This window comes from Ananas comosus, linkage group 14, assembly GCF_001540865.1.
Source record: "Ananas comosus cultivar F153 linkage group 14, ASM154086v1, whole genome shotgun sequence".
Classification (NCBI taxonomy): Eukaryota; Viridiplantae; Streptophyta; class Magnoliopsida; order Poales; family Bromeliaceae; genus Ananas; species Ananas comosus.
Window position 1 is genome coordinate 4,187,046 of NC_033634.1, and position 11,467 is coordinate 4,198,512.

The window sequence follows — 11,467 nt, forward strand, 5'->3', positions numbered from 1 at the left end:
TTTTTGTATTTTGATCCTCAATCATTTATATTCTACTAGTCAGTCCTAATTTTATATTTTGTTCTAAGTTTCTAACTATGTCCCAACTATTAAAATTTTGATAAAATAGGCCACGTCAAACTCTAATAAACTTTATGTATCAAAACTTTTGTTAATTTGTAATATTTATAAATTTTTGTGTGTGTATACATATATATATATAGAGTAGGTCTTGTGTACTATTAAGAGTATAGACGCCTCCATACTCCTAAAGCCGTTTTTTATGATGGAGCTTCCGAATCGACGATCTACTCTGTTAGACTTGATCTAGCGTATTTGAAGTATTAAGAAATAAATTTTGCAATTTTTCGATATCATTTACTTAGCGATCGGAAGGGTTCAAAATCAATAATTTTTAATTATTGATATATATCGTTTGCAAGTTCAACGGTGTAAAAATATTCAAATCATATAAAATTTTAATAGAAATTCTTGATACTATTTACTGCAAAATAAATATCTTTGATTGAAAATTTTAGTGCTATATCAGCACTTTTTGTGAGATTTTTATTTTCAGCCATTTATTTTGAACCCTTTTGATTGCTAAGTAAATGATATCAAAAAATCGTAAAATTTATTTTCTAAATACTTCAAATATGCTAGATAAAGTCTAATGGAGCCGATTATCGATTCGAAAGCTCTATCATCGAAAACGGCTTAGACATACGGAGGCCTCCGTGCTCCTAATAGCACACAAGACCTACTTATATATATATATATATATATATATATATATATANTTTTCGGTCTCAGTAAACGTTCTGGTGGTTATAGGTTATCGTCATCGAAGTATTTGGAAGATTTCTTACAGTTTCCCCTAGGACTTTGAGGGGTGACACTAGAACGCGAGACGACACCTGACACGACAACTTTGAGGAGGGGTGACGAACGCTGTCGACGACGATGATCCGGATAGTTATCACAGAGATTACTCTCAATTCAGGTGTACTTATGGAACATTAACGAAAGAATGTATCTTTCGTAGGAAGGACCCAGGAAAACCTCTTTAGTTTGTTTGCTTTAAAAATTAAGGGCAGCAACTAGAGTCGAACTATGTATATAGAATTTAAACTAAAGAATATACAAATTCTAGAAAGAATAAGGAATAGAGAAATCCTAGAAGGACAAAAGAGTAGAGAAATTCTAGAAGAAATTATCGGAACATTAGGCTGAGCGAAGAGTATAGTTTATCTAAATAAATAGCAGAATATGTTCTGTCAAGAAGATAATATAGGACGTCACGACGATATTATAGTGAGGCGTAGAAGAATAAAACTCTTCGTTCAGCTTGAGATTATAGTCAATATGATAAAAATTATCATTGGTAAAGTTCTTAATAAAGAAGCTAAGAGAAGAGCTAAAAACAACGGTGTCTTCCTTAGCTTTTATTCTAATTTAGTTGTCGCTTTCTATTAAAACTCTTGACACTGCGGCACTTTTTTTTTATGGTTCTTACATGGCTCTATATAATTATTGCCAATAGGTGAGTTTTTACAATACACGCCGATACGGTTTGCTAGATTTTTACAATAAAGGGGCTAAAGGAAGAGTTAAAACCATAACATACTTATTACGCGGGAGAGGCGCGCACCCACGCCCCGCACCCATGGAATGCTTGCAACATAATATTTTTGAATGGATAAACGTTATTAACATAGCACTTTATATTCTTGGTATATTTTTCACGGCAACACAATTTTCAAAAATATCGTCCTCCGTTGGTTCAATTATACTTTCTATTCCTTCCGTGGCAACCAAAATTGAGAAGAGAATCGGGGAAATAACATTTTTAGATCGTTTGGCATAGCCGCACATAATATTTTTGATTGGATAACCGTTATCAATATACCGCCGTACATTCTTGGTATTTTTTTCACGGCAACACAGTTCTCAAAATTATCTTCCGCTGTTGGTTCGATCTTACTTTCGATTCCTTCCGTGGGAACAAAAATCAATAAGAGAATCGGAGAAATAATTCTTGAAATGGTTCCTATTAAAAATAGTATAGCTGATATTAGAGATCGACTTCCTTCTCAAAATGAAAAGATGCGGAGTGATATTATAGCAGCACTGTAGAATGTAATGGAAGAGCTGTCTTGTATAAAACGACAAATAAATCAATTTGATATGAGAAGCGAGTCAGATTATAAGGCTATTAAAAAAAATCTTAAAGAGATGAGAAAACAGGAAGATATTAAAAAGATAAGGAATAACGAAGATCTTAAACATATTAGAAATCAAATTAAAGATATATGTATCAAGCTGAGCTCAACGACGAGAATTAAGAATTTCGTTCGTTTGATTTCTCCAAAATGACACCGGAAGGATGCTTTCTATGTAAGAAAACAATTACAAGGTATTAATGCGGACATTACTCTCATTAGAGACACTATTGATATCATGTATACAAATTTTACAACTAAATCCGACGGCCTAGCAGCAGCAGCTGTCGCAAGCAGTGGGGAGGAGTTTCAAGATCACTGTGGGGAGGGGTTTCAAGATCACAGCGGGGAGTTTCAGGATCCCCTTTGACATGCTTTAGATGGTTTATGAAGCTTCTACTGTTGGATATTAGTGGTCTTGCAAATGACTCTGGCTTTTATGGAATGCATGCAACATAACATTTTTGAATGGATAAACGTTATTAACATACCACTTTATATTCTTGGTATATTTTTCACGGCAACACAATTTCAAAAATACCGTCCTCCGTTGGTTCAATTTTGCTTTCTATTCCTTCTGTGGCAACTAAAATTGAGAAGTAAATCAGGAAAATAACATTTTTAGATCATTTGGCATAGTCGCACATAACATTTTTGAGTGGATAACCGTTATCAATATACCGCCGTACATTCTTGGTACTTTTTTCACGCCGACACAGTTCTCAAAATTATCTTCCACTGTTGGTTCAATCTTACTTTCGATTACTTCTGTGGCAACAAATATCGAGAAAAGGATCGGAGAAATAATTCTTGAAATAGTTCCTATTAAAAATAGTATAACTGATATTAGAAATCGACTTGCTTCTCAAAATGAGAAGATGCGGAGTGATATTATAGCAGCACTGGAGGATGTAATGAAAAAACTGTCTTGTATAAAACGACAAATAAATCTATTTGATATGATAAGCGAGTCGGCTTAGAAGGCTATTAAAGAAGATCTTAAAGAGATGAGTAAACAGAAAGATTTTAAAGAGATAAGGAATAGGGAAGATCTTAAACATATAAGGAATCAAATTGAAGATATATGTATCAAGCTGAGTTCAACGACGGGAATTAAGAATTTCGTTCGTTTGATTTCTCCAAAAGGACACAAGAAGGATGCTTTCTATGTAATAAAGCAATTATAAGGTATTCATGCGGACTTAACTCTCATTAGCGACAATATTGATATCATGTATACAAATTTTCCAACTAAATCCGACGGCCTAGCGGCAGCAGCTGTCGCAAGCAGTGGGGAGGAGTTTCAAGATCACAGTGGGAGTTTCCGGATCTGCTTTAGATGGTTTATGAAGTTTCTGCTGTTGGATATTGGTGGTCTTGCAAATGACTCTGGCTTTTATGGAATGCTTGCAACATAACATTTTTGAATGGATAAACGTTATTAACATACCACTTTATATTCTTGGTATATTTTTCACGGCAACACAATTTTCAAAAATACCGTCCTCCGTTGGTTCAATTTTACTTTCTATTCCTTCCGTGGCAATCAAAATTGAGAAGGGAATCGGAAAAATAACATTTTTAGATCGTTTGGCATAGACGTACATAACATTTTTGAGTGGATAACCGTTATCAATATTACGCCGTACATTCTAGGTATTTTTTTCACGGCGCCACAGTTCTCAAAATTATCTTCCGCTGTTGGTTTAATCTTACTTTCGATTCCTTCTGTGGCAACAAAAATCGAGAAGAGAATCGGAAAAATAATTCTTGAAATGGTTCTTATTAAAAATAGTTTAACTGATATTAGAGATCTACTTGCTTCTCAAAATGAGAAGATGCAGAGTGATATTATAATAGCACTGGATGATGTAATGGAAGAGCTGTCTTGTATAAAACGACATATAAATCTATTGGATATGATAAGCGAGTCAGCTTAGAAGGCTATTAAAGAAGATCTTAAAGAGATGAGTAAACAGAAAGATCTTAAAGAGATAAGGAATAAGGAAGATCTTAAACATATAAGGAATCAAATTGAAGATATATGTATCAAGCTGAGTTCAATGACGGGAATTAAGAATTTTGTTCGTTTGATTTCTCCAAAAGGACACATGAATGATACTTTCTATGTAATAAAGCAATTATAAGGTATTCATGCGGACTTAACTCTCATTATATACAAATTTTCCAACTAAATCCGACGGCCTAACAGCAGCAGCTGTCGCAAGCAGTGGGGAGGAGTTTCAAGATCACAGTTGGGAGTTTCAAGATCACCTAAATTTAACATGTTTTAGATGGTTTATGAAGTTTCTGCTGTTGGATATTGGTGGTCTTGTAAATGACTCTAGCTTTTTTGGAATGCTTGCAACTGTGCTAAACGGTCATGTTTGCAACTGTGCTAAACGGTCATCTGAATATTGATTTTAGTTCGGAATTTGATATTTTGATCAAAGTGTGATCGAGTAAAAATGTACAATTTGCTCCATGCTCAAAATATGTGATAGATGGAATGGAACTCATAAATTCTTGCCTGTTGTGGTAGCGGAGCATGTGTGCTTGTTTTCGCCTTGTGATCATGCCTGTGATGTTTTTTAAATCGTATTTGTTGATCAATTTTTTTGTAGATTGGTTCTACAATTATTTTTTTTCATTTTCTATGTAAAATCGATTAAAAAGAGAATGAAGAGAAAACTAAATTAGTTTTAGTTCTCTCAAAATTGATCATAAAATATGCGATTTTTTATTATAAGTTAGTTTTTTTTCCCTTTTTTTTCTGCTTCGTGCATTGAAATAATTTAAAATAAAATCACTGCGCATGGTGGGCACGAAGAGACCCGCTGCGGGCGGGCGTCACGCACCCGCGCGGGCCCGTCCCACTGCAGGCACGGGAGCGGCCATGCAACTGCGCGCACCCGCGCGGGCCCGGCCCGCTACGGAGAGGCGGGAGCACCTGCGCCGCACGCGCTGGCACGGCCCGCTGCGGGTCGGCGTAAACCGGAGCGGCGACCCACAGCCGGCCCCCCTGCCGGCTGGTGTAGCAGGAGCACCCACGCACCGCGCGGCCACCGCTTGCTCGTGCGCACTGCCTCTCCGCCACACCGGGCGCCCTGGCCGGCCTGCTGCGGCGCGGCCCTGCACCCGAGCGCGACCGGCGCGGAACCGGGCAGCTGCGCGGCGCGGCTGTGCACCCGCCGACGTCTGTGTCGGACCCACACGGGCAGCGCACGTAAACGGCCTGCTGCGCGCAGTGCGGGGGGCCTTGGCAGCCTGGCCTAGACCCGCCTGCTCGACGCCGGGCGCTTGCACGGCCGGCCTGACCTGCTGCGTGCAGGGACGCGGCCTTTGCGGGATTCGGCGGGTTTTGGCCCGGCCGTCCCGCTGACGAAGCCGAATGACTCGGCCTGACGTGCTGATGGCAGTAATTTTATTTTTGCCCATAAAATAATAAATAGAAATTTTCTGTGTGGAGTTAAATTTATGTATGTTATATATATATATATATGTTGGACTGGGCTACATACGTAGCAAAATTCCATTGTTGCTACCCCTAGTTTTTAGCCTTTGGATCAACTCTTTTCATTATTTCTAACCATTGGATTAAATACTATAACCCAGTGGGGACCACTCAACCCTAGGGGGACTACTCAACTCTAACCGACTAATATCATCCTAACCTTACAATTTTTCATCCAAGGGTTAAAAACTTGATAGTAAAAAGAGCGTTTTACTATTAATAGTATTCCAGCCTAATTCATATATATATATATATATATTATGCTAGTTTTAAAAATATGCATGAGTTGTTTGTTTAATTTATCCTTTGTGGGTGTATTAAAATGCTTATGTAGCATGTGATTGTATATTTTTTTGGCATGTAAGTGCTTATGTTATTTCGGTATTTTATAACAAAATTTAATTTTGGAAAAACAGGTTCGATGTGTGCAGCATTCCTGTAGATCATTCCTTTTCTGATGTACATCTTGTAGTGATGTAGTAGGTTTTAATTCCGCAAATGGTGATGTATTAATTAAGGCCATGTAAAAGAATGTGTTTTTGCGCAGCGTCGACGTTTTTCAAATTAAATTTTGGCATAAATACTTATTTTTTTATCTGTGTGATGATATTATGAGATAAGTTCTCTTTATGTAAATATTTTTCAAGAAAAAGATGTGTTCTTTCACAATGGAAGAATTTTTGGACAAGTTTCAAAATTAATAGAAAATTAATAAGATTGTAATATTTTGAACTGACACTGGGTGATGATTACGAGCATAGCGAAATTTTCAATCCCTTTGTGTCGAGGATAATGTTTCAATCTTGTTAAATTTTTTTGAGAATATGTGTCTAATGTCCAAACCTATTTTTTTTAATGTAGTGAAATAACTTCCAAAACCATCATAGCTGATGTCACCAGGGGTGATAAGCTAGATGGAAAGAATTATGATATTTGGCATAGGAAAATGCAATACCTGCTTAATGAACAAGGTGTTCTCGAAACTCTCTCTGTCAAAAGAGTTATGCCTGCCGAAGGCACAACTTCTGAGCATGAAAAAGAGGTCTATAATAAGTGGTTCAAGGAGGATCGAACTATGTTGAATGCCATGCAAGACGACCTCATTGGACAGTTTGAGATCTTTGAAACTACTAAGGATATGTGGGACAATCTGAAGATTATTTTTTGTCAAACTTCATCTACGAGGCTACATACCTTAAATCTCAAGTTTCTACAGTATATTAAAGACCCGAAGCATTCAATGGCTGAACACCTTCGTGTGATGAGCGCCATGATTCGGGACCTTAAGACTGCTAGAAACGAGCTCACTGATGAGCAACAAGTTCTAGCAGTGATTCGTTCACCACCAGATCCTGAATGGTCCCAGATGAAGCTCCTAATGACGCACAGTGAGAGTATTAAAATGTTTAATGACATCTCGCGCCATCTCGAGCTTGAGGCAGAGCGCTTAGAACCGAACCGTTATGTCACTCTTGTTGCACGCTCCGAGAAGTGTAGTGGGATTGCACCCAAGCGCAAAAAGCATCACAACAAGGAGCGCAGAAGAAATGGAATCAAGCTCCTCAGGGTGGAGTTGGAAAGCGCCGCAGAGGCAAGCGCGCTGGCAGTAAGGATGCTACAAAGCTAAAATGTTACAATTGCAAGCAGAAGGGTCATTTTGCTCAGAATTGTCCTGAGCCGAAAAAGGAGCAAACAAACATGTAGTTCGTGACTGAGGGGGGTTCGTAGATTACCATCGAGTACCGTCTGGCACATAGTTTGTCACCCTTGGGAATGGCACGAAGGAAGAAGTCCTTAGAGTCGGTTCATACCAACTCAAGATGCGTGGTGGCCGCACTTTACTTCTTCAGGACATGCTATATGCACCCGAAATTCGATGTAATCTATGTTTAGTTTTAGCTTTGTTACATTTAGGATATTCATTTCATTTTGACAGAGACCGCCTTGATATTTCCTTTCATGGTACTTTATTTGGATATGGTACATTAGTTGATGATTTCTTTAAATTAGATTTGGAGGATGATTCGTTTGCATTTACTACTTCTTCTTCTTCTAATCTCTGTGATGAATCCGTTAAATGGCATGCCAGATTAGGCCATATAGGTCAAGACAGAATGAATAGACTGGCTCGAGAAGGCCTTTGAGGTCTCTCACCAAAATTGACCTATCTGTGTGCAAGCCTTGTTTGGCTGGGAAGGCATGTAGAAAGCCTTTTGGTAAGACTACTTGTACCTCTCATCCTTTCGAGCTGATCCACTCTTACATTTGTGGGCCAATGAATGTGAGGGCCCGGCATGGTGCTTGCTATTTTCTCACATTCATTGATGATTATTCCTGTTATGGATATGTGTATTTGCTTTCTCGCTGATCTGAAGCTTTAGATTGCTTCAAGCTCTTTGTTGCGAAGGTTGAGAATCAAATAGAAAGAAGTGTAAAGGCGCTTCGCACTGACCGAGGTCGTGAATACTTATCTGATCAGTTCAAGACTTATTGTGAGCAAAAGGGCATTAGTAGATAGCTCACTATTCCTGGTACTCCGCAACAAAATGGTGTTGCAGAGCGAAGGAATCGTACTCTCTTAGGCATGGTTAGGTCGATGATGGAGCAAGCGCAACTTCCCATAAATTTTTTAGGAGATGCTCTTTTGACTGCAGTCTACATCCTTAATCGGGTCTTAGCAAATCAGTGCCTACTACCCCATATGAGTTGTGGAGCGATAGAAAGCCAAGTTTACACTACTTACGCCCTTGGGGTTCAGCTGGATATGTTCACAGCCCCTTACATAAATTCGAGAAACTTGGCCCTAGAGTGAGCGAGCATGTGTTCATCAGGTACCCTGAAAATTCGAAGGTTTATGTGATGTATGGTGAACATCCAGATGGTGGTATGACCGAGATTGAGTCTCGTGATGTGATATTTCTAGAAGAGGAATTCCCAAGCATTGCTGAAATGCGAAGAGACGTGGGATTGTATGAGTTACAGGACGACGCTACCCATCTGCTATTGAGGGTGATCGATCACTTCCCGAAGTCGCTGAAGGAAGTGGTAGTGATCCTTCGGCTAGTAGAAGTGCTTCGTTGAATAAGAGCATACCCTTGGAAGTCGGCAGTTCGAACCCTCCATTGCGTAGAAGTGAACGTGGACATATTCCCCGTCGATTTTTTGAGATCGAATGGGATATTTTCATGTGCACTCCGCTCGACGATGATGAACCATTTTCTTATAAAGAAGTGCTACAGACGTCAGCTTGCAGTGAGCGGATGGCTGTTATGAAAGATGAGATGGACTCCATGAGCAAGAACCAAGTATGGGAATTGGTTGACCTTCCGCCTGGGCGCAAGTCTATTGGAAATAAATGGGTTTTAAAAATTAAGCGCAAGGCGGATGGATCAATCGATAAATACAAGGCTCGGCACGTGGCTAAGGGCTACACTCAGAGGCAAAGGGTAGATTACAACGAGACATTTGCTCCCGTTGTGCGATTTGCCTCTATTCGTTTGATTCTAACCTTAGCGGCACACCTAGATTTGGAATTGTTGCAAATGGATGTCAAGACAGTTTTCTCAATGGAGATTAACAGAGGAGATCTATATAGATCAACCTGAGGGTTTAGTACTCAAAGGTCAAGAAGACAAAGTTTGTCATCTTAAAAGATCCATTTACTGTCTCAAGCAGTCGTCGAGACAGTGGTATTTCAGATTTCATGAAGCTATCACCTCTATCGGTATGTCCATGATAGAGAATGACCACTGTGTATATGTCAAGAAGATAGAGAATGAAATTTTGTTCTCTCTCTATACGTCGATGATATACTATTGGCTGGAAATGACATGGAGTCAATCAACACCACTAAGGAGTGGTTGTTTCTCAACTTTGAAATGAAAGACATGGGTGAGGCGAGCTATGTGCTCGGAGTGAAAGTCATCCGTGATCGCTCTAGAAAGCTTTTTGGTTTGTCTCAAGAAACTTATATTAAAAGATTCTATAGCACTTTAGGATGCATAATTGTAAACCCGTTGAGACTCCAGTGGAGAAGAATCATACTCTGAGTCTTGATCAGTGCCCTAAAACGAATAAAAAAAAGGAGCAAATGAGTAGGGTTCCTTATGCGAGTGCAATTGGCAGCTTGATGTACGCTATGATGTATACTCGACCTGACATTTGCTTCGCTGTTGGTTTGGTAAGTCGTTACCAGAGCAACCAGGAACCCATTCATTGGCAAGCGGTCAAAAGAATCCTTCGATATTTAAAAGAAACCAATGATCTCGTTCTCTGCTTCCAAGGTAGGGACTTGAGATTGAAATGATATAGCGATGCTGATTGGGGCGATGATAGAGATGAATGCAGGTCCACCTCAAGCTATGTGCTTAGAGGCGGGAAAATTTCCTGATGAAGTAGTAGAGCTGTGTTGCCTTATTTACTCTGGAAGCAAAAAATGTTGCTTGATCAGCAGCAATTTAGGAGGCTGTTTTGGCTGAGGAGATTTCTCCAACACCTCAACTTTGTGATTCGAGCTTATGAACCTATTGAGATATTCTGCCATGGAACATGTGAAAGATTCCAAGTATCATGGCAGGACCAAGCATATAGATATTTGTTTTTCACTACATTCGAGACGTGATTAGGCTAGGCGAGGTCGTTCTTAAACATATCTCCACCACTAGGATGGTGGCTGATCCGTTGACCAAGCCGATAGCTAGGAGGGATGTGTTCCAGACCCACGTTAGGAGTTTGGGTCTTCGTAGGTTTTGATATAGACATTATTTTGTATCTTACGCTTTATTAATAAAAATATATTTTTCTTTTTAATGTGATTGCGTAATTGATACTAGTAGGCACATATTTGATAAGTCACCAGGCTCAGATCAACCCACTCACACGGGTGATCGCCCTGGCACCTAGGTGGTGAGTAGGATGAGACTAGATAATTATATTAAACTTGAGTAGTTGTAATATGATTACTTTGTTCATATATGTTATGAATGAAGTGTTGATATAATTTAAAGTCGTCTTAATTAGTTTAAGATGAGACTCTAAAGAGTTGAATATGAAAGTTTTTCTGAGAAATTTCATATCGAGCCTGTATAGTAGCCGAACCTAAGTACTCAGGTTAGAGAGATGACTTGAGCTGTGATGGTTAAATACCTTGGTGGTACCTAGACCAAGGTTCGTATGGCGTTTTTTTTAGAGCGTGACATGACCCATTGAGTAGGAGCTCCGCCATAGCATACATATCATACTGTTTGTGCTTGTCGACCAGTTAGTAGAGTGACATAAGCTCTTTCCTCCATGTCACTATGTGAGCACTAACTCTTTCTGTGCCCTCGACTTTGAACTACGTTATAAAGTGGAGGTCCAAAGTAACTAACTTAGCGTGTATCTCAAGGTCATGAGAAAATACGATCTTGCGGAGCATATCTAGTAAAGTACTTGGACCAATATGGATTAACGTGGGGGGCTGTGGAAGATGTTTCGATAACACACCACGTAAGTCTTGTGACTCATTACCCGTGCGGTTATCTCGGTTATGTTACTTGAGATAATCATGAGTACGAGAAATAACGGTGGGGTCGAGCTCTGTCATTACATAAGAGGGACTTTGTGATGCTTGATCCAGTGTGTGTTGAAACGTCTAGGGTATAGACGAATTAAGTCAGTGATGTGCTATGTTAGTTGGGTGGTGACTTAATATAGCACTCCTGCATGTGTTTCTTTCGTCAGGTCGCACACTCCATTACTCATATGAAGAGAT